We start from the raw sequence: 25,210 nt of genomic DNA on the forward strand, positions 1-25,210 counted from the left end.
TAATAGCAGCGCATTTGGAAAGCAGTGATAGGATCGGTCCAAGTCAGCATGGATTTATGAAAGGGAAATTATGCTTGACAAATCTTCTAGAATTTTTTGAGGATGTAACTGGTAGAGTGGATAAGGGCGAACCAGTGGATGTGATGTATTTGGACTTTCAAAAGGCTTTTGACAAGGTCCCACACAAGAGATTAGTGTGCAAAATTAAAGCACATGGTATTAGGAGTAATGTATTGACGTGGATTGAGAACTAGTTGGCAGACAGGTCCTTTTCAGAATGGCAAGCAGTGACTAGTGGGGTACTGTAAGGTTCAGTGCTGGGAACCCAGCTATTTACAATATACATTAATGATTTAGACGAAGGAATTGAATGTAATATCTCCAAGTTTGCTGATGACACTAAGCTGGGTGGCAGTGTGAGTTGTAAGGAGGATACTAAGAGGCTGCAGGGTGACTTGGACAGGTTAGGTGAGTGAGCAAATGCATGGAAGATGCAGTGTAATGTAGATAAATGTGAGGTTAAACACTTTGGTGGCAAAAACAGGAAGGCAGAAAATTATCTGAATGGTGACAGATTAGGAAAAGGGGAGGTGCAACAAGACCTGGATGTCATGGTACATCAGTCATTGAAAGTAGGCATGCAGGCAGTGAAGAAGGCAAATGGTATGTTGGCCTTCATAGTGAGAGGATTTGATTATACGAGCAGGGAGGTCTTACTGCTGTTGTACAGGGCCTTGGTGCGGCCACACCTTGAATATTGTGTACAGTTTTGGTCTCCTAATCTGAGGAAGGATATTCTTGCTATTGAGGGAGTGCGACGAAGGTTCACCAGACTGATTCCTTGGATGGCAGGACTGACATATGAAGAACAACTGGATCAACTAGCCTTATATTCACTGGAATTTAGAAGAATCAGAGGGGATCTCATAGAAACATATAAAATTCTGACGGGATTGGACAGGTTAGATGCAGGAAGAATATTCTCGATGTTGGGGAAGTCCAGAACCAGGGGTCACAGTCTAAGGATAAGGGGTAAGCCATTTAGGACCGAGATGAGGAGAAACTTCTTCACTCAGAGAATTGTTAACCTGTGGAATTCTCGACCACAGAAAGTTGTTGAGGCCAGTTCGTTAGATATATTCAAAAGGGAGTTAGATGTGGCCCTTACGGCTAAAGGGATCAAGGGGTATGGAGAGAAAGCAGGAATGGGGTACTGAAGTTGTCTGATCAGCCATGATCATATTGAATGGTGGTGCAGGCTTGAAGGGCCGAATGGCCTACTGCACCTGTTTTCTATGTGTCCTGCACAGTGAGATTCCCATGGCTTTTCTGGGTCTGCCCATTTCCCATTGATGTGAAACCACTGTAACTTGGGTTTAAGCAGCAGAATCACTTGGAGCTCTTGTCGAGCCTGCAGTCTCCAGGCTGAGCATTGCTTCACTCTCCAATAACACCATAGACATTTTTTATTGTACTTGTACTGAATTATTATATCACAGACACCTATCTGGACCAAGAGGGCAGCGGGACCTAGCACTCAGAGCCTCGGGGATTCAGACCGCTGGGCCCTCCTGGAGATTGAAGGCAGGATGTGCAGACCCCTGGGTGTGTGTGCCACAGATCACACGAAAAATGTAACTTATAGCAGCTGGAGTTCAATGATCTCACCAGATGTGGCAAGGTAAGCACACTAGGCACCTCTCCTTCCTTGGCCACCCTGAACAGCAGCGCAGTCTTCACCCCCACAACAACAGCCGATGATCTCTTTTGACAGCTCTGGAGAAATGGGACAGAGACTGGATAGGAGCTGTGCCTGACCACAGACTCTCAATGGTGGGCAAGGAAGCTGGAGCTGGTGCAAAACTGAAGGCTAAATGTCAACGTATCAAGCAGACTAGCAGTTTCATAGTGTTCACTGTATTTTACATCAAGATGCTCCGTGATTAAACTTTGAAAATGAATCATGTTATGGATATGGTTATTAAAACTGTAAAAATGGAGAAGCGATGAGTTATATCCCACTGAAAGATGATCAATTATATCACACGATAGTGAAGGCCGGTCATAGATTCAATCCCCACTCCAGAGACTTGAGCACATGAACCAGGCTGACACGCCAGTGCAGTACTGAGGGAGTGGTGCACTGTCGGAGGGGCAGTACTGAGGGAGTGCAATACTGAGGGAGCGCTGCACTGTCGGAGGGGCAGTACTGAGGGAGCGCCGCACTGTCGAGGGGCGGGGGGGGGGCAGTACTGAGGGAGCGCCGCCCTGTTGGAGGGGCAGTACTGGGGGAGCGCCACACTGTCGGAGAGGCAGTACTGAGGAAGCGCTGCACTGTCAGAGGGGCAGTGCTGTGGGAGAGCTGCACTGTCAGAAGGGCAGTACTGAGGAAGCGCTGCACTGTCGGAGGGGCAGTACTGTGGGAGTGCAGCACTGTCAGAAGGGCAGTCCTGAGGGAGCGCCGCACTGTCGGAGGGGCAGTACTGAGGGAGGGCTGTACAGTCAGAGGTGCCGCCTTTCATTTGGGACGATAAACCGAGTCCCTGTCTGCCCTCTTGGGTGGATGTTATAGATACCATAGAACTATTTTGAAGAAGAGCAGGTGAGTTATCCCCGTTGTCCCAGTCAATATTGATCTCGCAACCAACATTACTAAAAACAGACTATCTGTTCATTATCACATTGCTGTTTGTGGGAGCTTGCTGCGCAGATTGACTGCCACGTTTCCCACATTACAACAGTGACTACACTCCAAAAGTGCTTCATTGGCTGTGAAGCATTTTGGGATGTGCTGAGGTTGTGAAAGGTGTTATAGAAATGCACGTTGCTGTAACTTAATACCTTTTAACGAGAGCAGCATGTTTCATTGAGTTGTTGCAGATTGTGTGAAGTATCGATTATTGCGGCTCATGCCCTTGTACGGGCCAATTAATTTCCACCATTAATCCCCAAATGTGGCAAATCCCCACCCTTTAGGGTTAGCAGAAGGTCAGAGAATATCACGGTAGGAAACAACTTTAATCATCTATACAAAACAGGGAGACCGCACGCTATGTGTTGTGTTTCTGTAAAGCATGCACTCTCATGTTCCACCACCAGGGAGCTCATCCCCTGAAGTCCCAAGGGATCCCAGCATCCCTTGGGAGCACTGTTTATAAGCTGGCCCCGAAGGCCTGTTCCTCTCTCTGGAGTGTCTTATTAAAGACAGAGGACATTGTTACTTTAACCTCCCTGTGTGCAGCCTCATCTGTGTTAGGAACACAATAACTGGCGACGAGAATATGAATCCAACGCAAAGATGCAGCAAACTGTGGGCGTCCTGGAGAAGTTCTCGGAGGGTGAGGACTGGGAAGCCTATGTCGAACGGCTATACCAGTACTTTGTAGCCAACGAGCTGGACGGAGAAGGAAGCGCTGCAAAGAGGAGAGCGGGGCACCGACCTACAGCCTCATGAAGAATCTTCTGGCTCTGGTGAAACCCATAGATAAGTCGTATGAAGAGCGGTGTACGCTGGTTCGGGAGCATCTCAACCCGAGGAAGAGCGTGCTGATGGCGAGGTATCTGTTCTACACGTCTCAGCAATTTGAAGGTCAGTAAGTGGCGAGCTACGTTGCCGAGCTAAGGCGACTTGCAGGACAATGTGAGTTTGATGGCTACCTGGAGCAAATGCACAGAGACATTTTTGTACTGGGCATTGGCCACGAGACCATCCTACGAAAATTTTTTACTATAGAGACACCTACCCTCAGCAAGGCCATTGCGCTAGCACAGGCGTTTATGTCCACCAGTGATAACACCAAACAAATCTCTCAGCACACAAGTGCGAGCAATGTTCATAAATTAACTGGAACTGTGTTTGCGAGCAGAAATGTACAGGACAGAAACCACGAGTCTGCAACTGCCAGCAGGCCTCAGGTGACCCAGATGACTCAGAGTTCCCAATAAAGGATGAATGCAAGACAATTCACACCTTGTTGGCGTTGTGGAGGCTTCTATTCAGCCTATTCATGCCGCTTCAAAGGGTATGTTTGCAAGAGCTGTGGAACAATGGGGCACCTCCAACGAGCTTGCAAACAAGCTGCAAGCTCTGCAAAATCTGCTAAGCACCACGTGGCAGAGGAAGATCGGTCCATGATGAATCAAAGCAATTTCGAGCCTCAGAGAGAGGAGGCAGATGCTGAAGTACACTAGGTGCACACATTTTCGATGAAATGTCCACCTATAATGCTAAACGTAAATTTGAATGGCTTACCCGTTCTGGAACTGGACACTGGCGCTAGCCAATCCATCATGAGTAAAAAGATGTTTGAGAGACTGTGGTGCAACAAAGCATTCAGACCAGCCCTGAGCCCCATCCACATGAAACTGAGAACGTACACCAAAGAGCTTATCACTGTCCTGGGCAGCGTCAAGGTCACCTACGAGGGCATGGTGCACGAGCTGCCATTCTGGATTGTCCCGGGCGATGGCTCCACACTGCTTGGAAGGAGCTGGCTGGGCAAAATCCGTTGGAAATTGGGTGACATCCGAGCGCTATCACATGTCGATGAGGCCTCATGTACCCAGGTTCTTAACAAATTTCCTTCCCTTTTTGAGCCAGGCATTGGAAACTTTTCCAGGGTGAAGGTACGGATCCACTTGGTCCCAGAGGCACGACCCATTCACCACAAAGCGCAAGCGATATCTCACATGATGAGGGAGAGAGTGGAAATCGAGCTGGACAGGCTACAACGCGAGGGCATCATCTCCCCAGTTGAATTCAGCGCGTGGGCCAGTTCGATTGTTCCAGTACTCAAAAGTGATGGCACGGTCAGGATTTGCGGCGATGATAAAGTAACTATTAATCGTTTCTCGCTACAGGACCAATACCCGCTACCTAAGGCAGAAGACCTATTTGCGACGCTGGCAGGAGGCAAGACATTCACCAAGCTCGACCTGACTTCGGCCGACATGACGCAGGAGCTGGAGGAGTCTTCGAAGGGCCTCACCTGCATCAACACGCACAAAGGACTGTTCATCTACAACAGATGCCCGTTTGGAATTCGGTCGGCTGCAGCGATCTCCCAGAGAAACATGGAGAGCCGACTCAAGTTGGTACCACACATGGTGGTCTTTCAGGACGACATATTGGTCACGGGTCGGGACACCGCCGAGCACCTACAAAATCTGGAGGAGGTCCTCCAGTGACTGGATCACGTTGGGCTGCGGCTGAAGAGGTCGAAATGCGTCTTCATGGCAACAGAAGTGGAGTTTTTGGAGAGAAAGATCGCGGCGGACGGCATTCGGCCCACAGGCGCCAAGACAGAGACTATCAGGAACGCGCCCAGGCCACAGAACATCATGGAGCTGCGGTCGTTCCTGGGACTCCTCAACTATTTTCCTACCGGGGTTAAGCACCCTTTTAGAGCCCCTACATGTGTTATTGTGCAAAGGTGAGAACTGGGTATGGGGAAAAAAAACAAGTAATTGCTTTTGAGAAAGCCAGAAACATTTTATGCTCCAACAAGCTGCTTGTTTCGTATAACCCGTGTAAATGACTTGTGCTAGCATGTGACACGTCGTCGTATGGAGTCGAGTGTGTATTACAACAAGCTAACATTGCGGGGAAGTTGCAACCTGTCGCCTATGCTTCCAGGGGCTTGTCTAAGGCCGAGAGGGCCTACAGCATGATTGAGAAAGAGGCATTAGCATGTGTGTTTGGGGTAAAGAAAATGCATCAGTACCTATTTGGCCTCAAATTTGAGCTGGAAACCGATCACAAGCCCCTCGCATCCCTGTTCGCTAAAAACAAGGGGATAAATACTAATGCCTCAACCCGCATACAAAGATGGGCATTCGCGCTATCAGCGTATAACTATTCCATCCGCCACAGGCCAGGCACCGAGAACTATGCGGATGCTCTCAGTCGGCTACCATTGCCCACCACTGGGGTGGAAATGGCACAGCCTGCAAACTTGTTGATGGTGGCGCAGCCCGCAGACTTGTTGATGGTCATGGAAGCATTTGAAAATGATAAATCACCTGTCATGGCCCGCTAGGTTCGGACTTGGACCAGCCAAGTTCCTCTGCTGTCCCTAGTAAAAAACTGTGTACTGCATGGGAGCTGGGCCAACATCCCCGTTGAAATGCAAGAGCCAATCAAGCCATTCCAGCGGTGAAAGGATGAGCTGTCCATTCAGGCAGACTGCCTGTAACAGCGTAGTGCTACCAAAAAAGGGCAGGGAGACGTTCATCTCGGATCTCCACAGCACACGCCCAGGTATTTAAATGATGAAGGCGATTGCCAGATCCCACATGTGGTGGCCCGGTATCGACTCTGTCTTAGAATCCTGTGTATGGCAATGCAGCGTGTGTGCTCAGTTGAGCAACGCGTCCAGAGAGGCACCACTAAGTTTGTGGTGCTGGCCCTCCAGACCATGGTCGAGGATCCATGTCGATTATGCGGGCCCGTTTCTCGATAAAATGTTCCTGGTGGTGGTGGATGCTTTTTCAAAATGGATTGAATGTGAAATAATGTCGGGAAGCAGCGCCACTGCCATCATTGAAAGCCTGAGGGCCATGATTGCCATCCATGGCCTGCCTGACATACTGGTCAATGACAACGGGCCATGTTTCACTAGTGCCGAATTTAAAGAATTCATGACCCGCAATGGGATCAAACAGGTCACCTCGACCCTGTTTAAACCAGCCTCCAATGGGCAGGCAGAGCGGGCAGTACAAACCATCAAACAGAGCCTTAAACGAGTCACACAAGGCTCACTCCAAACCCGCCTGTCCTGAGTACTGCTCAGCTACCGCACAAGATCCCACTCGCTCACAGGGGTGCCCCTGGCTGAGCTACTCATGAAAAGGACACTTAAAACCAGACTCTCGCTGATTCAACCCAACCTGCAAGATCAGATAGAGAGCAGGCGGCAGCAACAAAATGTAAACGATGGTCGCGCCACTGTGTCATGGGAAATTGATCTGAATGACCCTGTGTATGCGCTAAACTATGGACATGGTCCCAAGTGGATCACGGGCACGGTGATAGCTAAAGAAGGGAGTAGGTTGTTTGTAGTCAAATTAGACAATGGACAAATTTGCAGAAAGCACCTGCACCAAACGAGGCTGCGGTTCACAGACTGCCCTGAACAACCCACAGCAGACACCACCTTTTTCGAGCCCACAACACACACCCAAAGGATCAACGTCACCATCCTGGACCAGGAAATCAAACCCAGCACGCCCAACAGCCCAGCAAGGCCAGGCTCACCTAGCAGCCCTGCAGGACCAACAACACGCCAGCCCAGCGAGGGCACAGCCAACACACCAGAACAGACATTTGTACCGAGGCGGTCCACCAGGGAAAGAAAGGCTCCCAACCGCCTCACCTTGTAAATAGTTTTCACTTTGACTTTGCGGGGGGGAGTGATGTTGTGTATCTGTAAAGCATGCACTCCCATGTTCCTCCACCAGGGAGCTTATCCCCTGAAGTCCCAAGGGATCCCAGCATCCCTTGGGAGCACTGTATATAAGCTGGCCCCAAAGGCCTGTTCCTCACTCTGGAGTGTCTTATTAAAGACTGAGGTCACTGTTACTTTAACCTCCCTGTGTGCAGCCTCATCTGTGTTAGGAACACAATACTATGTATCGTTCCAGTAATATGGAGGTGGCCGCCAGCAACAGGGGTGCAGGACCTTGCGGAAGAAGTTCCTGAATTCCATGTTGAAGATGGTGTAGATGATGGAGTTGACGGACTGTTCTCATATCTCAGCCACGTCACGATGCTGATGAGGTGAGGAGAGATTTTGCACGACTCACGGGTTACTCTCGTTAAAACGGAGTCCAGCAAACGAGAAAAGCACCTGAAATAAAAAGGAGGAGAATTGCTGAAGGAATTCCGGAACATTCTCATTGCCATTGTTTGCTTGGAGCACTGGCAAACCACCTGTGGCATTGCTGACGGTACATTGTGGACAGGAAGACCAGACCAGGGATTGACCAATGGAGGATTTGCTGCTAAAGACTAACTGTTATGTCTGAAGCAAGAGTCAGACTGAACACTGTGAGCTCAAAGTAAAGTGTGACCGCAGTCTTTTATTGCAGGTCTCCTGAGTGCCTCTCCATCGTGTGAGGCCTTTTAAATACCTGTGCTCCCAAGGGATTATGGAATCCCTTGGGACTCCAGGGGATGAGCCCTCTGATGGCTGTACTGAGCAAATACAAGTTTACATATATGACAACACTCCCCCGCAAAGTCAACAGTGTAACTATTTACAAGCTGAGTCAATCTGGGGCCCTGGTTGATTGTCTCGGTGTGAATGCTGGTATTGGTGTCTTATCTGTTGGGCACTCGGTGGGCAGCTATGCAACTGGCCTTGCTGGGCTACCTGGTGTGGTGAGTCCAGCTGGGCTGCTGTGGATGATGGGTTCTGCTTTGCGGCCAACCGTGGTGCCAGTTGCCATTGGTGTGTAGTTTGGGGGTCAAAGAAGGTAGGGTCCAAAGTGGGTTGCTCAGGATAGTCCGTGAAACTGAGTTTGATTTGGTCCAAGTGTTTCCGGTGAATGAGTCCATTTGAAAGTTTGACCCAAAACACCCTGCTCCCCTCTTTGGCCACGACAGTGCCGAGAAGCCACTTGTGACCTTGTCCATAATTCAATACAAATACAGGTTCATTGATTTCAATCTCGCGTGACACATTTGCGCTATCATGGTGTGCACTTTGCTGAAGCCGCCTGCCCTCTACCTATTCATGTAGATCAGGGTGAACTAACGAGAGCCTTGTCTTAAGTGCTCTTTTCATGAGCAGTTCAGCAGGTTGGATCCCAGTGAGCGAATGGGGTCTTGTGCGGTAGCTAAGCAGGACTCGGGATAGGCGAATCTGCAGTGAGCCTTCTGTTACCCTCTTCAAGCCTTGCTTGATGGTTTGCACTGCTCTCTCTGCCTGACCATTGGATGCTGGTTTAAACGGGGCAGGTGTAACATGTTTGATCCCATTACGGGTCATGAATTCTTTGAACTCAGCACTGGTAAAACATGACCCGCTGTCGCTCACCAGGACATTGGGCAGGCCGTGCGTGGCAAACATGGCCCGCAGGCTTTCACCTGCTAGCCGACATTATATCACATTCAATCCATTTGGAGTACGCATCTACAACCACAAGAAACATTTTACCCAAGAACGGGCCTGCATAGTCGACATGGACCCTAGACCACGGTCTGGAGGGCCAAGACCATAAACTTAGCGGCGCCTCCCTGGGTGCATTGCTTAACTGCGAGCATGTATTACATCTGTGCACGCAGGACTCTAAGTCCGCATCGATACTGGGCCACCACACGTGGGATCTGGCTATCGCTTTCATCATTACGATGCCTGGGTGGGTACTGTGGTGGTCACTGATGAAGGTGTCTCTGCCCTTCTTGGGAACCACTACTCGATTGCCCCACAGAAGGCAGTCTGCCTGTATAGACATTGCATCTTTGCGCCGCTGGAACGGCTTTATCTCTTCCTGCATTTCTACTGGGACACTGGACCAGCTCCCGTGAAGCACACAGTTTCTGACTAGGGACAATAAAAGGTCCTGGCTCGTCCAGGTTTTAATCTGCCGGGCTATGACGGGTGATTGCTCACTCTCAAATGCTTCCATATCCGTGACTAAATCTGCGGGCTGCGCCATTTTCACCCCCGTGGTGGGCAATGGCAGCCTACTGAGAGCATTGGCGCAGTTTTCTGTGGCGGACGGCGTAGTTGTATGCGGACAAGGTGAGCGCCCATCTCTAGATGCGGGCCGATGCATTAGTATTTATCCTCTTACTCTCGGAAAACAGGGATACAAGTGGCTTATGGTCAGCTTCCAATGGAATTTTAGCCCAAACAGATATTGATGCATTTTCTTTACCCCATAGACACACGCTAACGCTTCTTTTTCAATCATGCTGTAGGCGCTCTCAGCCTGAGACAGACACCTGGATGCATAAGCAACCAGTTGCAATTTCCTAAAATCATTAGCTTGTTGAAATACACACCCGACGCCATATGACGATGCATCACATGCTAGTACCAGACGCTTACATGGATCGTACAACACAAGAAATTTGTTTGAGCATAACAATTTTCTAGCTTTTACAAAGGCATTTTCTTGGCTTTTACCCCATGCCCATTCGTCCCCTTTACGCAGTAAGATGTGCAGTGGTTCTAATAGTGTGCTGAGACCCAGTAAGAAGTTACCAAAGTAGTTCAGAAGTCCTAGAAACGACCGCAGCTCCGCACGTTCTGTCACCTTGGTGCGTTCTCGATTGCCTCCGTCATCGAATCAGTGGGTCTGATGCCGTCCGCCGTGATCCTCCTCCCCAGGAACTCCACTTCAGGCGCCAGGGAAACGCACTTCAAGCATTTTAACCTGACCCCCATGAGTCGACTAAGAACCTCCTCCAGGTTCTGCAGATGCTCGACTGTGTCCCAACCTGTAACCAAAATGTCGTCCTGGAAGACCACGGTGTGCGGGACCGACTTCAGCAAGCTTTCTATGTTCCTCTGGAATATAGCTGCCGCTGATCGAATTCCAAATTGGCATCTGTCATAAATGAAAAGACCTTTGTGTGTGTTGATGCAGGTGAGGCCCTTCGATGATTCCTCCAGTTCCTGCGTCATGTAGGCTGAAGTCAAATCCAGCTATGTGAATGTCTTTCCTCCCGTCGGCGCTGCAAAGAGGTAGTCGGCCTTTGGTCGTGGGTATTGGTCCTGAAGGGAGAAATGATTGATAGTTACTTTGTAATCGCCACAGATTCTGACGGTGCCGTCTCCTTTGAGGACTGCGCCAATCAGACTGGCCCACTTGTTGAATTCGATCGGTGAAATGATGCCCTCTCTTTGCAGCTGGTCTAGTTCGATCTCTACCCTTTCTCTCATCATGTATGGTACTGCTCTTGCCTTGTGATGAATGGGTCATGCCCCCGGAATTAGGTGGATCTGCACTTTTGCTCCTTGGAATTTCCCGATGCCTGTTTAAGACCTGGACACACGAAGTGTCGTCAGCGGATGATAGCGCTTAGACGTCGTCCCAGTTCCAGTGTATCTTTCCCAGCCAGTTCCTGCTGAACAGCGTGGGACCATCGCCCGGTACCAGCCAGAGTGGTCGCTTGTGCACTGCTCCATCATAGGAAACCTTTATGGTAGCACTGCCGATTACGGGAATCAGTTCCTTTGTGTAAGTTCTTAGTTTCATGTGAATTGGAGTTAAGACTGGCCTTGAGGCCTTGCTGCACCTCAATTTCTTGAAAGTCTTTTTGCTCATGATGGACTGGCTTGCGCCCGTGTCCAGCTCCATTGACACCGGGAGTCCATTTAGTTCAACATTCAGCATTATCGGGGGACACTTTGTGGTAAATGTGTGCACCCCATGTACCTCTGCCTCCTTGGCCTGAGGCTCTGGTTCATCGTGATCTGCCATGGATCTGTCCTCCTCTGCAACATCGTGGTTTGCAGCTAGCCTGCACATATCTTGGAGGTGTCCCATTGTTCCACAGCCCTTGCAAACGTACCCTTTGAAGCAGCATGAATGGAAACGATGATAACCCCCGCAACGCCAACAAGGTGTTAATGGCCCTGCATTCATCACCCTTGATGGAGGACTCTGAGACATCTGCGGACGTGCAGCTGTGTGACCTGCCCTGTACGTTGCGATTTGAAAACAACATCACCTTGTTCACAGTACTTGTAGCAGCAATCGTGTGCTGAGAGATTTGCTTTGTATTGTCACTGGTTGCAATGAACGCCTGGGCTATCGCTATGGCCTTACTCAAAGTTGGGGTCTCTACAGTCAAAAATTTGTGAAGTATGGTTTCGTGGCCAAGGCCAAATACGAAAAAGTCTCTGAGCATGTGTTCCAAATGTCCTTCAAATTCGCAATGTCCTGCAAGGCATCTTAGCTCGGCGACATAACTCGCCACTTCCTGGCCTTATGACCTTTTGTAGGTGTTGAACCGGTACTTCGCCATCAGAATGCTTTCCTTCGGGTTCAAATGCTCCCGGACCACTGTGCACAAATCATCGTATGATTTCTCCGTGCGTTTCGCTAGAGTAAGCAGATTTTTCATGAGGCCATACGTTGGTGCCCCACAGACGGTGAGGAGAATCGCCCTTTGTTTGGCAGTGTTCTCTTCTCCATCCAGCTCGTTGGCCACGATGTATTGGTTGAGTCGCTCCACAAAAATTTCCCAATCATCTCCCTCCGAGAATTTCTCCAGGATGCCCACTGTTCTCTGCATCTTTGGGTTCGCTATCTGTATCTCGTCGCCAGTTGTTATGTATGAAGAAAGAGTCAGACTGAACACTGTGAGCTGAAAGTAAAGTGTGATCTTAGTCTCTTATTGCTGATCTCCAGAGTGCCTCTTCAACCCGTGAGGCCTCCTTAAATACCTGTGCTCCCAAGCGATTATGGGATCCCTGGTGGCTGTACAGAGTAACCATGTGCCCCAATACATATTCCAAGCCTAACTGTTGAATATTTGCTGTGTGGGTTCATAAAGAGGCTGCAGATAAGCACCATCTAATGAAATGTAAGCAGTGGACACTGCTAGGATTTGCGGAACTCCCTCCCATTTCACCATTGAAACATAAAATTCAGCGGGGATTGATTGGGTAGATGCTGAGAGGCTGTTACCACCCTGGCTGGAGTGTCAGGATAAGGGGTCGGCCATTTAAGACTGAGATGAGAAATTTCTTCACTCAGAGGTGTGGAAATGTATTTTTATCTAAGCTGATACCAAACGGTATTTGTGTGCCTTTTGATTAAAATGGAGTCCTGGCCCTTCCAGAACTTTCTGCATTTTAGCAGCCAGCTTATTTTAAACAGCTAAACCTGCTGTTAGATGACTGATGGCCATCAGACAGCTAGGAGACAAGTCATGCTGAGACAAGTAACCCCCATGGTGCTCTCCTATTGTCTACACTACAGGAGTTCCATGTCACCCCACCCTTATCTTCTAGCCATTATCTCTTTCCTTTACCTCATCCATTTGAAGCAAACAGGTAAACTGACCAGGAAATTGGATAATCCTGATACAATACAAGACAGGTGATAGCCCATTACCTATGACTCATGGAGTAATGGCCGTTTGGCTTTCTGATAACCCTGACAAAAGGAAATATCTTGACACCATTTCAGTACCAGGATATAGTAATTAACTCTTTATCTGTATTCACTGACTGTGAGACAGAGCAATACACAGGGAGAGGCCAGAACTTGGGTTTTACTGTATAAATATCTTGTGAAGCTGTACCATTGCGGAGGTTTCATTTTGCCCTTGACTGAGTGAAACCTACCCCTTGCGAGCAAGTAAATTAAAAGGGAAACTTCCATCGGAGCTGTAAGTGTCGGAGTCATTCTTTTCTGAGGTCGAGATTTCGACAGTTATTGGAGGTTCCACCGAGATGCATACTCTCTGTTCTGTGAGTAAAACGGATACAGGCATAGTGCCTCTCCAGTGAAAGGCTTCGGTGGCCAAACAAGGTGAGCCTTTGCTCACAAGAGGTTTCTTCACTGTTGAATCGCAGATGTAATCTGTTGTCCACAGCTGAGGTACTGCATCTACAAGACTCGGCATTTAAAAGTTAAAGGTATTTTTTTTATAACCATTTCTTTCTCAGCTCGCCAGCAGAAGAGAACAGGTTCTGGAAAAAATCTCGAGACAGCCCGGGGAAGGTTTCAGTAGGTAAAAGAAAGCGCTAGTCGATCGAAAAGGGTTCCAGGTTCTTATATGATAAGATTTTTATTGTTTTTAATTCGGAAGGGGTTCTTATGTGATAAGACTATTAAAAGAAAAGAAAAAAGAAAGCGCTAATAATCGATCGAAGGTTCTTATGTGATAAGATTTTTATTGTTTTTAATTCGGAAGGGGTTCTTATGTGATAAGACTATTAAAAAAAAAAGAGCGCAATCGATCAAAGAGTTTGGGTACGGAACCTTAAGTTTTATCAGCTGTAATTAGGATAAGTTAAGGACTCGGTCTGTAGTGGCGTACAACGCAGACTGAGAATTTGTTTAGAGGTTATGATTTGTGTACTCACGGGAATATTGTTTGTTGTCCTTGTATTACTGTTGGTTGCAATACCTTTGTGAGTCATTGCCATTAGAGAAACGGGAAGAGTCACTAGGGAAAATTGTGATTCGGAAAAAAAAAAACCACAAGGATTGATTAAGAAAAGAAACAGTAACTGATTGATCAACTACGGTTGGTTCGTGCCAACATATCTCACACACCCAGACTGAGCCCGAATTAAGAGCCTTTTCAGGCCACGTAACGGCCAGGAGAAGTGGGCGTAGAGAACTCGGTTGGCCGAAAGGATTGTGAGATCAGAAACTGTGGGAAAATCTTAATCATCCAGAATGGGTGCCGGAGCAAGTTAAAACACCACAAAAGGCACACCAGCCTATGTCATGCTCCAGAATTGTGGTCAGTCTTCAATTGACCAAAGAAACAAAAACGGTAAAGTGGACTAAGGGTGAAAACAGGCCATTTCCACCCGATGGGTCATTTAATTTAGAGAGAACAACTTGTCTCCAGGAGTGTCTTATAAACAGAGATCCAGGTAAAAAAAAAAAGGAAAGTAATAGAAAAGTCCTGGGTTCCGATTCTTCAAGCCCATGTAAAATTAACAGAGGAAGTAAATCAAATGAAAAAAAAAGAGAACCTGATAGTGACTTATGAAAAAAAAAATGAAGCTAGTAAAAGAAAAAGCTTTATTGAATGGAGAGAGACTTGTGAATGTCTTGTCTTTGAATGAGAGTGCGTGAATGTCTTGTCTTTGAATGAGAGTGCTTCTGTCTTTTTTCCTTGTGTCTGGAAACCTGTTTGGAAAAGTTGTGGAGCTGCCTGTTTGTTTTAGCTCCACCCACTTTTTCAAACAAAGTGAAGTTTTTTAACCCTTCATAGTGTTGTCCTGTATGTGGGAAGTTTAAGACATTTTAAGTTAGAAGCGCAGGTGTGGATTTATTCGGATGAGAGGTTACGGAGCTAGGAAATGCACAAAGGATAGGTTTGTTGAGACATGGTCCCGGTGGTTAAAAGTTGTAATGCTTTTTTTTTAAAAAGCCTTTGTGGGTCTCTCGAGGTGCAGGCTGGGGGAGTACACTCTCATTGTCCTTGGTGTAAAATCTTGGTACAAAAGCTTCTAACTCAGTAGGGGGAAATTTTTTTGGATAAAGAGTGGCAGTACAATAATTGAATTGGGATTTTGAGATATTTCAGGTGATCTCCTTGATCAACATTTTGAGTGTATTGGAAAAATCTTGGGTTTGGAGGCCTTTTAATAAGATTAGAAAACAAGTACTTTACATTCTGTGATCTGTGAATCACTATAAGCATAAATGAGAAGTCCGTGTAACACACAGATTTGTCCAGTTCAGAAGCCCACATAAATGGAGGTTTGTCCATGACCTACGAGCTGTGAATGAATCTACTATATTCTCACAATGCTTAAAGGATGTGGAATGAAGTATCCCGGAATGCTTTCCAGAACCTTAAGCAGTCCCTCACTTCAGCACCAGCCTTGGGATTATCAGATTACACTAAGCTATTCAACTTATTTGTGCATCACAAGTCGGGTTTTGCACAATCTGTTTTGACTCAGTTACATGGGGACAGGCAGCGACCGGTAGTGTATTTCAGTACCCAACTAGACCCAGTGGCACCGGACTACCAGGATGTCTTCCTTCATTGGCAGCAGCTTATTATGCTATGCAACAGGCTCAGACAATAACTCTAAATCATCAGACCATTTTATATATCCCACACTCTGTCGAGATTTTACTTACTAAATGTGCCACCCAACACCTAACCTCCGCAAGAACCACCAAATACGAGGTCGAACTGTTATCAAATCCGAACCTTGTCATCAAAAGATGCACTACCTTAAATCCAGCCACTCTACTCCCCACGGAAGACGACGGTGAACCCCATTCATGTGAAATGGTAACCGAATTAGTGACTAAACCACGTATCAATCTAACAGATGTACCAATGTGTAACCCTGATCTAGTGTACTATGTTGACGGATCAGCCTTACGAAATGATAGGGGCCAACCTAGAGCGGCTTATGCAATTGTAACTCAGTTTAATGTTGTCGAAACAGCCTCTCTTCCAGACTCCTTTTCAGCCCAACAAGCCGAATTGTTTGCGTTAACTCGAGCCTGTATTCTGGCTGAAGGACACACAGTTAATATCTACACTGACTCCAGGTATGCTTTTGGGGTATCACATGACTATGGACAAATTTGGAAGATTCGCGGGTACCTGACTTCTTCAGGAACCCCTATCAAAAATGCAGAACAAGTGGAAAATCTCCTGCGAGCCATTCAATGCCCCTTAAAACTTGCCATTATCAAATGCCAAGCACATACAGGCCAGTCGAATGAGGTGGCACTTGGGAATGCCAGAGCTGATAATGCAGCTAAGTCAGCAGCTCTGTCGAAAGGGGGGATGCAGGTGTCATTGTTCCCACTAAGGAAAAATAATTGCTCAGACCCGCCACCCACTATTAATGACGTGCTGGCCTTTCAGACACAGGCCAGTACGGAGGAGGTGGTGACCTGGACGAAGGATCAATGTTATAAAAATCCAGAGGGAATATGGGTTCACCATGACGGCCGCGTGGTGGCCCCTAGATCCTTACTTCCATGGATTGCCCGATGTGTTCATACATTCACACATGCAGGCAAAGGGGGATTGGCAGATTATATTTTGGCAACTTGGTATGCACCAGGTATTTCGGCAATTGCAAAACAAATCTGTGAAAATTGTGTTACCTGTCAGACAATGAATCCGGGTAAGACGGAAAAAGTAGAATCTGCCTCCCACCCAAATCCAGTCGGGCCTTTTGTACATTTACAAATGGATTTTATTGAATTACCTATGTGTATGGGATTCAAGTATGTTATTAGTTATTGTAGATGTGTTCTCTAGATGGATTGAAGCCTTTCCATGTAAAAAGGCCGATGCCACTACTGTTGCTAAATGTTTGTTAAAAGAAATTGTACCGCGCTTCGGAATCCCTGCTAAGCTTTCCAGTGATAACGGGTCACATTTCACGGGAACTGTCATAAGAGAAATGTGTAAAGCTTTACAGATTAATCAACGTTTTCATTGCAGTTATCATCCACAATCAGCTGGACTTGTTGAAAGATATAATGGAATGCTTAAAAATAAGCTGGCAAAACTATGCAATGACACTGGACTGAAATGGACAGAACTGCTGCCCTTAGCTTTGATGGTAATGCGATCTGCAACCAACAGAACAACAGGCCTGTCACCACATGAGATAGTTATGGGACGTCCCCAACGACTACCTTTTACAGCACCATTTACTGCAAAACAGATGGACATCCACAAAATGGAGGAAAATATGTTGAATTATTGTATTGCACTAACCAAATGTATTTCCAGCTTTCATTCACAGGTAAAGGAAGCCCAAGTCAAGCCAGCGGAAGGGAAGTGTCATAACCTGGAGCCAGGGGAATTCGTTTACATCAAGATTTTTAAAAGGAAAAGCAGTCTACAGCCAAGATTCGAAGGACCATACCAGGTCCTGCTGGCGACCAATACTGCAATCAAGGTAAAGGAAAGACCAACATGGATCCACGCATCCCATTGCAAACGGGCACCCGACCAGGAGGAAGGGACGAAGGAATCAGAGGAACAGAAAAAGGAAGACTGAATAAGGAACTGTATGGACTATGGGGACTGATGGTGCTGGGCTTGACAGGGTTTTACTTCGCATTATTGATTACACCAGGGGTACAGACCCACCACCGAAGGGAATTGCACGTAAACGTATTTATGGCACTGAGTCATAGGTATGCTCAAGAAAGAAACTTGTCGAGTTGCTGGATATGTTCCCATGTACCTGTCCACTCCAGTGAGGGTATTCCCCTGAGATCTGTCCCCTTTAACGAATCAGAAATGGTAGAATGGTTGACAGTGCAAAACAGGACAAAACTAACTAAGGGGTCAGAAACAAAGGAGCAAACAGAATGGAGGTCGGCAGGGTATAAACTTACAGCCTTCCAGGGATGGTACCAGCCCAATTATGATAATAACCATCAGCCTCCCTTCCTAAGCATTACTCCCAGAATAAGAAATCCTGAGGGTATAATATGCCGAGTGAGTAATGAGACAAAAGGACCAGAAATGGGACGCAGCAAGTGTTCCCAAATGATTAAATGGCAAGCCACAACTAATCCCACTGAGAGAAAGATAGCAACCGTTGGCTGGACAACGGTCCATAACAAAGCCCCAGGTGAAGGGTGGGAAGGTGAGACCACTCGAGTAGGGACAGTGCGAAAGGACCAGGAGCTGACGTCCTATAATTGCACCTACTTTATTTGTGGCCATAAAGCCTACCCATGGTTACCAGCCAACTGGACAGGGTCCTGTTACTTAGGATATGTGGTACCCCTTATCAGATCAGTAAGGACTCTAAGGGAGGCCTATGGAAGCCACAGATTTAAACGGGATTTAACGTGGCTAAACGGAATATTCAAGGTAATGGTGCCACCCTATGGAATAGCATCGACCGAATGGCAGTTACGGGAACTGGCTAACTTAGTAGAATCAGTAGCCAACGCAACTTCCCAAGCCTTTGAAGGGATAAATGACGAAATGGTAGCTATTCGAACAGTGGCTCTCCAAAATCGTATGGCCTTAGATTATCTCCTAGCCAAGGAGGGAGGGACATGCGCATTAATAGGTGAAGAATGCTGTACATATATCCCAGATAAATCAGAAGATATCGGCAGTCTAGCTGAAAACATCAGGATGGTTGGGAGCCCTGGGGAAATCTGTGGTACAGGGTTTGATCATATTCCTGCTGATAGTCTTCGCCCTGTATCTATTATTTGTCGTCATTAAGTGTTGCTGTGCCAGGGTTGGAGAAACTATGTTACCTACCGAGACCACGGCTAGAGTTATGGTCGCAACAACTGCTGAAGGCTCTTGTGTAGAAATGGAAATGGAGAGACTGTACAAGATCAGAATGGATTGAGTTGTCCTTGTGAAGGACAAAATGGGGGAATGTGGAAATGTATTTTTATCTAAGCTGATACCAAACGGTATTTGTGTGCCTTTTGATTAAAATGGAGTCCTGGCCCTTCCAGAACTTTCTGCATTTTAGCAGCCAGCTTATTTTAAACAGCTAAACCTGCTGTTAGATGACTGATGGCCATCAGACAGCTAGGAGACAAGTCATGCTGAGACAAGTAACCCCCATGGTGCTCTCCTATTGTCTACACTACAGGAGTTCCATGTCACCCCACCCTTATCTTCTAGCCATTATCTCTTTCCTTTACCTCATCCATTTGAAGCAAACAGGTAAACTGACCAGGAAATTGGATAATCCTGATACAATACAAGACAGGTGATAGCCCATTACCTATGACTCATGGAGTAATGGCCGTTTGGCTTTCTGATAACCCTGACAAAAGGAAATATCTTGACACCATTTCAGTACCAGGATATAGTAATTAACTCTTTATCTGTATTCACTGACTGTGAGACAGAGCAATACACAGGGAGAGGCCAGAACTTGGGTTTTACTGTATAAATATCTTGTGAAGCTGTACCATTGCGGAGGTTTCATTTTGCCCTTGACTGAGTGAAACCTACCCCTTGCGAGCAAGTAAATTAAAAGGGAAACTTCCATCGGAGCTGTAAGTGTCGGAGTCATTCTTTTCTGAGGTCGAGATTTCGACAGAGGGTTGTGAATCTTTGGAATTCTCTGCCCCAGAGGACTGTGGATGCTCAATCATTGCATATATTCAAGGTTGAGATCGCTAGATGTTTGGATTCTAGGGGAATCAAGAGATCTGGAGATCGGGTGGGAAGATGGAGTTGAGGTTGATAATCAGCCATGATTTCATTGAATGGTGGAGCAGGCTCGAAGGGCCGTAAGGCCTATTCCTGCTCCAAATATGCTCTTATAAACCAATCTTCTTCCCACTGACACACCAACACCTTTCAGCAACTGCTGCAGCTGGGAATGAGAGCTGGATCGTTCCCACATAGCAAATCTCAGGCTGCGATTCTCAGTGTATATTGGTCCAATGATGCTCTGATCTGGGCCAGTGTTGGCAAGGTTACAGATTCCTCCCCCCTTCCCTTCCTTGTCCTCCTCCATCTCAGTACTTCACATGGTCTACATCATCTTCCTTCTCCATCACCTCTTCCCCTCCATGGTGCTATTCCCACTGATTCAAACACAGCTGGAGAGAGTCTCCAGCAATGGCTTCTCTTCCTGCCCTGCACAATTACCTCTGGAGTCCCCCAAAGCTCAATCCTTGGCTCTCGTTCCTTCCTGGTTTACACGGCGTCACCTGATGACACACGTTTCTCCCTCTCCAGCATTCCCCTGCAACCTGTCCTGTCCGACATCACATCAGGAATGCAACTAAATACCCTCCTGCTCAACACCGGGGAGACTGCAGACATCATGCCATGGACTTTGCTACTTCTCTATTACCTCCGTCCTCCTCCCTGGCCACACACTCAGACCGACACACGCCGTCGAATCTGGGTTCCACTCTGCGTTGTGTTTCAAACCCCACATCCTATCCATTCCAAGGTTGCTAGCTCCCATCTCTCCAACACCTCCAGCCTCCGCCCTTACCTTACCCTCCTGCCTCATGAACACCTGTTTACCGTTACACCTGATATCTCGTTCCCAGTCTCCTCCCACCATCAACTCATCTGCCTGTCCCCTGTCCTCGCCGACTTACACTGGCTCCCTTTCACCCAATGCATGAAATTTAAATTCCTCCTCCTGACTCAGGTCTCCACTGCCTCATTCCACCTCAACCTCACACCAACGTTAGCTTTGTGGCCCCATCCCACACACTTCCCATCTTGTCTATTCTGCTCACCCTCGCTCCACTCTCACCCCACCCTCGCCTTGCCCCGCCCCACCCCCACTCTCGGCCCACCCTAGCCCCGCTCCATCCCTGCCCTCACCTCACTCCCTGCCCTTGTCCCACTCCCTGCCCTCACCCCACCTCCTGCCCTCGCCCCACCCCCACTCTCGCCCAACCCTCCGCTCTCGCCCCACCCCTGCCCTCGCCCCACCCCCTGCCCCACCCCACTCTCGCCCCACCCCCCACTCTCGCCCCACCCCCCTACCCTCGCCCCACCCCCTGCCCTCGCCCCACCCCCACTCTTGCCCACCCCCCACTCTCACCCCACCATTATGGTGGAGCAGTTAATTTCCTCCACCCAACGCTCTGGAAATCCCTCCCTAACATAACAACATAAGAAGATAAGAAATAGGAGCAGGAGTCGGCCATTTGGCACCTTGAGCCTGCTCCGCCAATCAATAAGGTCATGGTTGATCTGATCATGGACTCAGCTCCACTTCCCTGCCCGCTCCCCATAACCCCTTATTCCCTTATAGCTCAAAAATCTGTCTATCTCCGCCTTAACTATATTCAATAACCCTCCTCCTCTGCAGCAAACATTCTTAAATTCTCATTCTCATTTTCAAACCCCTCCATGGTCTCGCCCTTCCCTGTCTCTGTAATCTCCTTCAGCCCCACAATCCCCCGAGATCTCTGCGCTCTCCAATCCTAGTCTCTTGTGCTTCCTCAATGCCAACTTTCAAAAGGTAATTATTTGTTTTTATCCATTCACGGGTATCGCTGGCAAGGCATTGGTCACTAACATTTGGAGAATGTATGATTCATGATCAAACTGTGACACTCGCTCATTCCTACCCTCTCAATTTCAGAGCAATTGCGAGCACATGTCTGCTCAGTACTATCCATCTGTCATCTCCGATCACCAAGTCCAGTTTCCTGGTGCTAAGTTCATCACCTTATTGTTGTCTGCAGCATCAGAATGAGATTGGGTTCACACGGAGTGAACTGAGCAAGCACCAGGTTTCGGGGGATGTCTAGCCTGCTTTTGGCCTCCTGCCCCTCACACAGTTAGGTGTCAAAGAGAACACATGTCTTTATTCCTTGATGTGGCGAGTCTCACAGCAATTAAAGCAGAGAAGCTTAACGGGAGATTTGAAGGAGGTGGACAAGATTATGAGGAGGTTTGATCGAGTAAATAAGGAGAAACTGTTTCCAGTGGCTGGGGGGAGGTCAGTAACCAGAGGACGCAGATTGAAGGTAATTGCCAAAAGAACCAAACGAGAACAGATAGGGTAGATTGAGAGAAACTATTCCCGCTGGTTGGGGAGTCTAGGGCTAGGGGGCAGAGTCTAAAAATTAGAGCCAGACCTAGGGGAGTGGAATTAGGAAACATTTCTACACACAAAGGGTGGTAGAAGTTTGGAACTCTCTTCCCCAAACAGCAATTGATGCTGGCTCAATAGTTAATTTTAAATCTGACATTGATAGATTTTGTTAACCATGGCATTAAGGGATAAGGACCAAAGGCGGGTATATGGAGTTAGGTTGCAGATCAGCCATGATCTCATTGAATGGCGAACAGGCTCGAGGGGCTGAATGGCCTCTTGATGTTCCTATGTAACAGGCTCGAGGGGCTGAATGGCCTCCTCCTGTTCCTGTGTAACAGGCTCGAGGGGCTGAATGTCCTCTTCCTGGTATTGGTGAATCCATATCTAGAGTACTGCGTACAGTTTTGGTCTCTGTATTTAGTAAGGATATACTTGCATTGGAGGCTGTTCAGAGAAAGTTCACTAGGTTACTTCCGAAGATGAGGAGGTTGACTTATGAAGGTTGGTTGGGCCTATATTCATTGGAGTTGAGAAGAATGAGAGGTGATCATATCAAAACATATAAGATAATGAGGGGGCTCGACAAGTTGGATGCAGAGAGGATATTTCCACTCACAGAGGAAACTAAAACTAGGGGGCATAGTCTCAGAATAAGGGGCCGCCCATTTAAAACTGAGATGAGGAATTTCTTCTGTCAGAGGGTTGTAAATCTGTGAAATTCCCTGCCCCAGAGAGTTATGAAGGCTGGGTCATTGAATATATTTAAGGCGGAGATGGACAGATTTTTGAGCGATAACGGAATAAAAGATTATGGGCAGTGGGCAGAGAAGTGGGCAGAGAGTAGGAGTAAATGGGGACTTTTCAGAATGGCAGGCAGTGACTAGTGGGGTACCGCAAGGTTCTGTGCTGGGGCCCCAGCTGTTTACACTGTACATTAATGATTTAGACGAGGGGATTAAATATAGTATCTCCAAATTTGCGGATGACACTAAGTTGGGTGGCAGTGTGAGCTGCAAGGAGGATTCTATGAGGCTGCAGAGCGACTTGGATAGGTTAGGTGAGTGGGCAAATGCATGGCAGATGAAGTATAATGTGGATAAATGTGAGGTTATCCACTTTGGTGGTAAAAACAGAGAGACAGACTATTATCTGAATGGTGACAGATTAGGAAAAGGGGAGGTGCAACGAGACCTGGGTGTCATGGTACATCAGTCATTGAAGGTTGGCATGCAGGTACAGCAGGCGGTTAAGAAAGCAAATGGCATGTTGGCCTTCATAGCGAGGGGATTTGAGTACAAGGGCAGGGAGGTGTTGCTACAATTGTACAGGGCCTTGGTGAGGCCACACCTGGAGTATTGTGTACAGTTTTGGTCTCCTAACCTGAGGAAGGACATTCTTGCTATTGAGGGAGTGCAGCGAAGGTTCACCAGACTGATTCCCGGGATGGCGGGACTGACCTATCAAGAAAGACTGGATCAACTGGGCTTGTATTCACTGGAGTTCAGAAGAATGAGAGGGGACCTCATAGAAACGTTTAAAATTCTGACGGGGTTAGACAGGTTAGATGCAGGAAGAATGTTCCCAATGTTGGGGAAGTCCAGAACCAGGGGACACAGTCTAAGGATAAGGGGGAAGCCATTTAGGACCAAGATGAGGAGGAATTTCTTCACCCAGAGAGTAGTGAACCTGTGGAATTCTCTACCACAGAAAGTTGTTGAGGCCAATTCACTAAATATATTCAAAAAGGAGTTAGATGAAGTCCTTACTACTAGGGGAATCAAGGGGTATGGTGAGAAAGCAGGAATGGGGTACTGAAGTTGCATGTTCAGCCATGAACTCATTGAATGGCGGTGCAGGCTAGAAGGTCCGAATGGCCTACTCCTGCACCTATTTTCTATGTTTCTAAGTGGAGCTGAGTCCATGATCAGATCAGCCATAATCTTATTAAATGGCGGAACAGGCTCGAGGGGCCAAATGGCCTACTCCTGCTCTTATTTCTATGTTATGTTCCTCTGACAAGGTAGATGCAGAGAGGATGTATCCCCTCGTGGAGGAATCTAGAACTAGGGGGCATAGTTTCAGAATAAGGGGACGCGCATTAAAAATGGAAATGAGGAGGAATTTCAGAGGGTTGCGAATCTGTGGAATTCTCTGCCCCAGGGAGCTGTGGAGGCTGGGTCATTGAATATATTTAAAGTGGAGATCGACAGATTTTTGAATGATAATGGAGTCGAGGGTTATGGGGAGCGGGCAGGGAAGTGGAGCTGAGGCCAGGATCAGATCAGCCATGATCTTATTAAATGGCGAAGCAGACTTGAGGGGCCAAATGGCCGACTCCTGCTCCTCTTTCTTATGACCAGACCCACAGCAAAGTTGTTGATTCTTAACTTCCCTCTGAAATGGCGGCTCACCACCACCTTCTCAAAGGGCAATTAGGGTTGGGCAGTAAATGCCGGCCTTGCCAGCGACGCCCACATCCGACAAATGAATAATTTCAAATAAACCCCTCCATGGCCTAGCCCCCTTCCTATTTATGTAAGCTCCTCCAGCCCCACAACCTCCCCCGCACATTACTCTCTGTTCCTATGACTCTGGCTCTGTTGCATTACCTCGCTCCCTTTGCCCCAACATTTGTGCCTAAGCCACATGCTCTGGAATTCCCTCCCTAAACATCTCCGCCTCCATCTCTTTCTTTGAGTCGCTCCTTAAAACCCATCCCTTCGATCAGTCTCAAACACTTCAAAATTCAGTGCCCCTCGATAACCGTTCACCAGTCAGTGGGAGCAGTCTCTCGTTGCTTACTCTCTCAAACACTTCACAATTCAGTAAACCATATCGATTGCCCTCAATATTCACTGTTCCAAAGAGAGAAAACTCCATTTTATCAAATCTTTCTTTATACTGAGGGAGTGCTGCACTGTTGGAGGGGCAGTACTGAGGGAGCGCTGCACTGTCGGAGGGGCAGTACTGAGGGAGCGCTGCACTGTCGGAGGGGCAGT

At 47.6% G+C, this 25,210-nt stretch overlaps 1 pseudogene; it reads right to left on the reverse strand.

Annotated features, from left to right (window-relative positions):
• Window positions 1-7,625: 7,625 nt before the first annotated feature.
• LOC139279627 (D(4) dopamine receptor-like) overlaps window positions 7,626-25,210 on the reverse strand; it is a 52,046-nt pseudogene continuing 34,461 nt past the window's right edge.

Source organism: Pristiophorus japonicus, chromosome 14 (assembly GCF_044704955.1).
Source record: "Pristiophorus japonicus isolate sPriJap1 chromosome 14, sPriJap1.hap1, whole genome shotgun sequence".
NCBI lineage: Eukaryota > Metazoa > Chordata > Chondrichthyes > Pristiophoridae > Pristiophorus > Pristiophorus japonicus.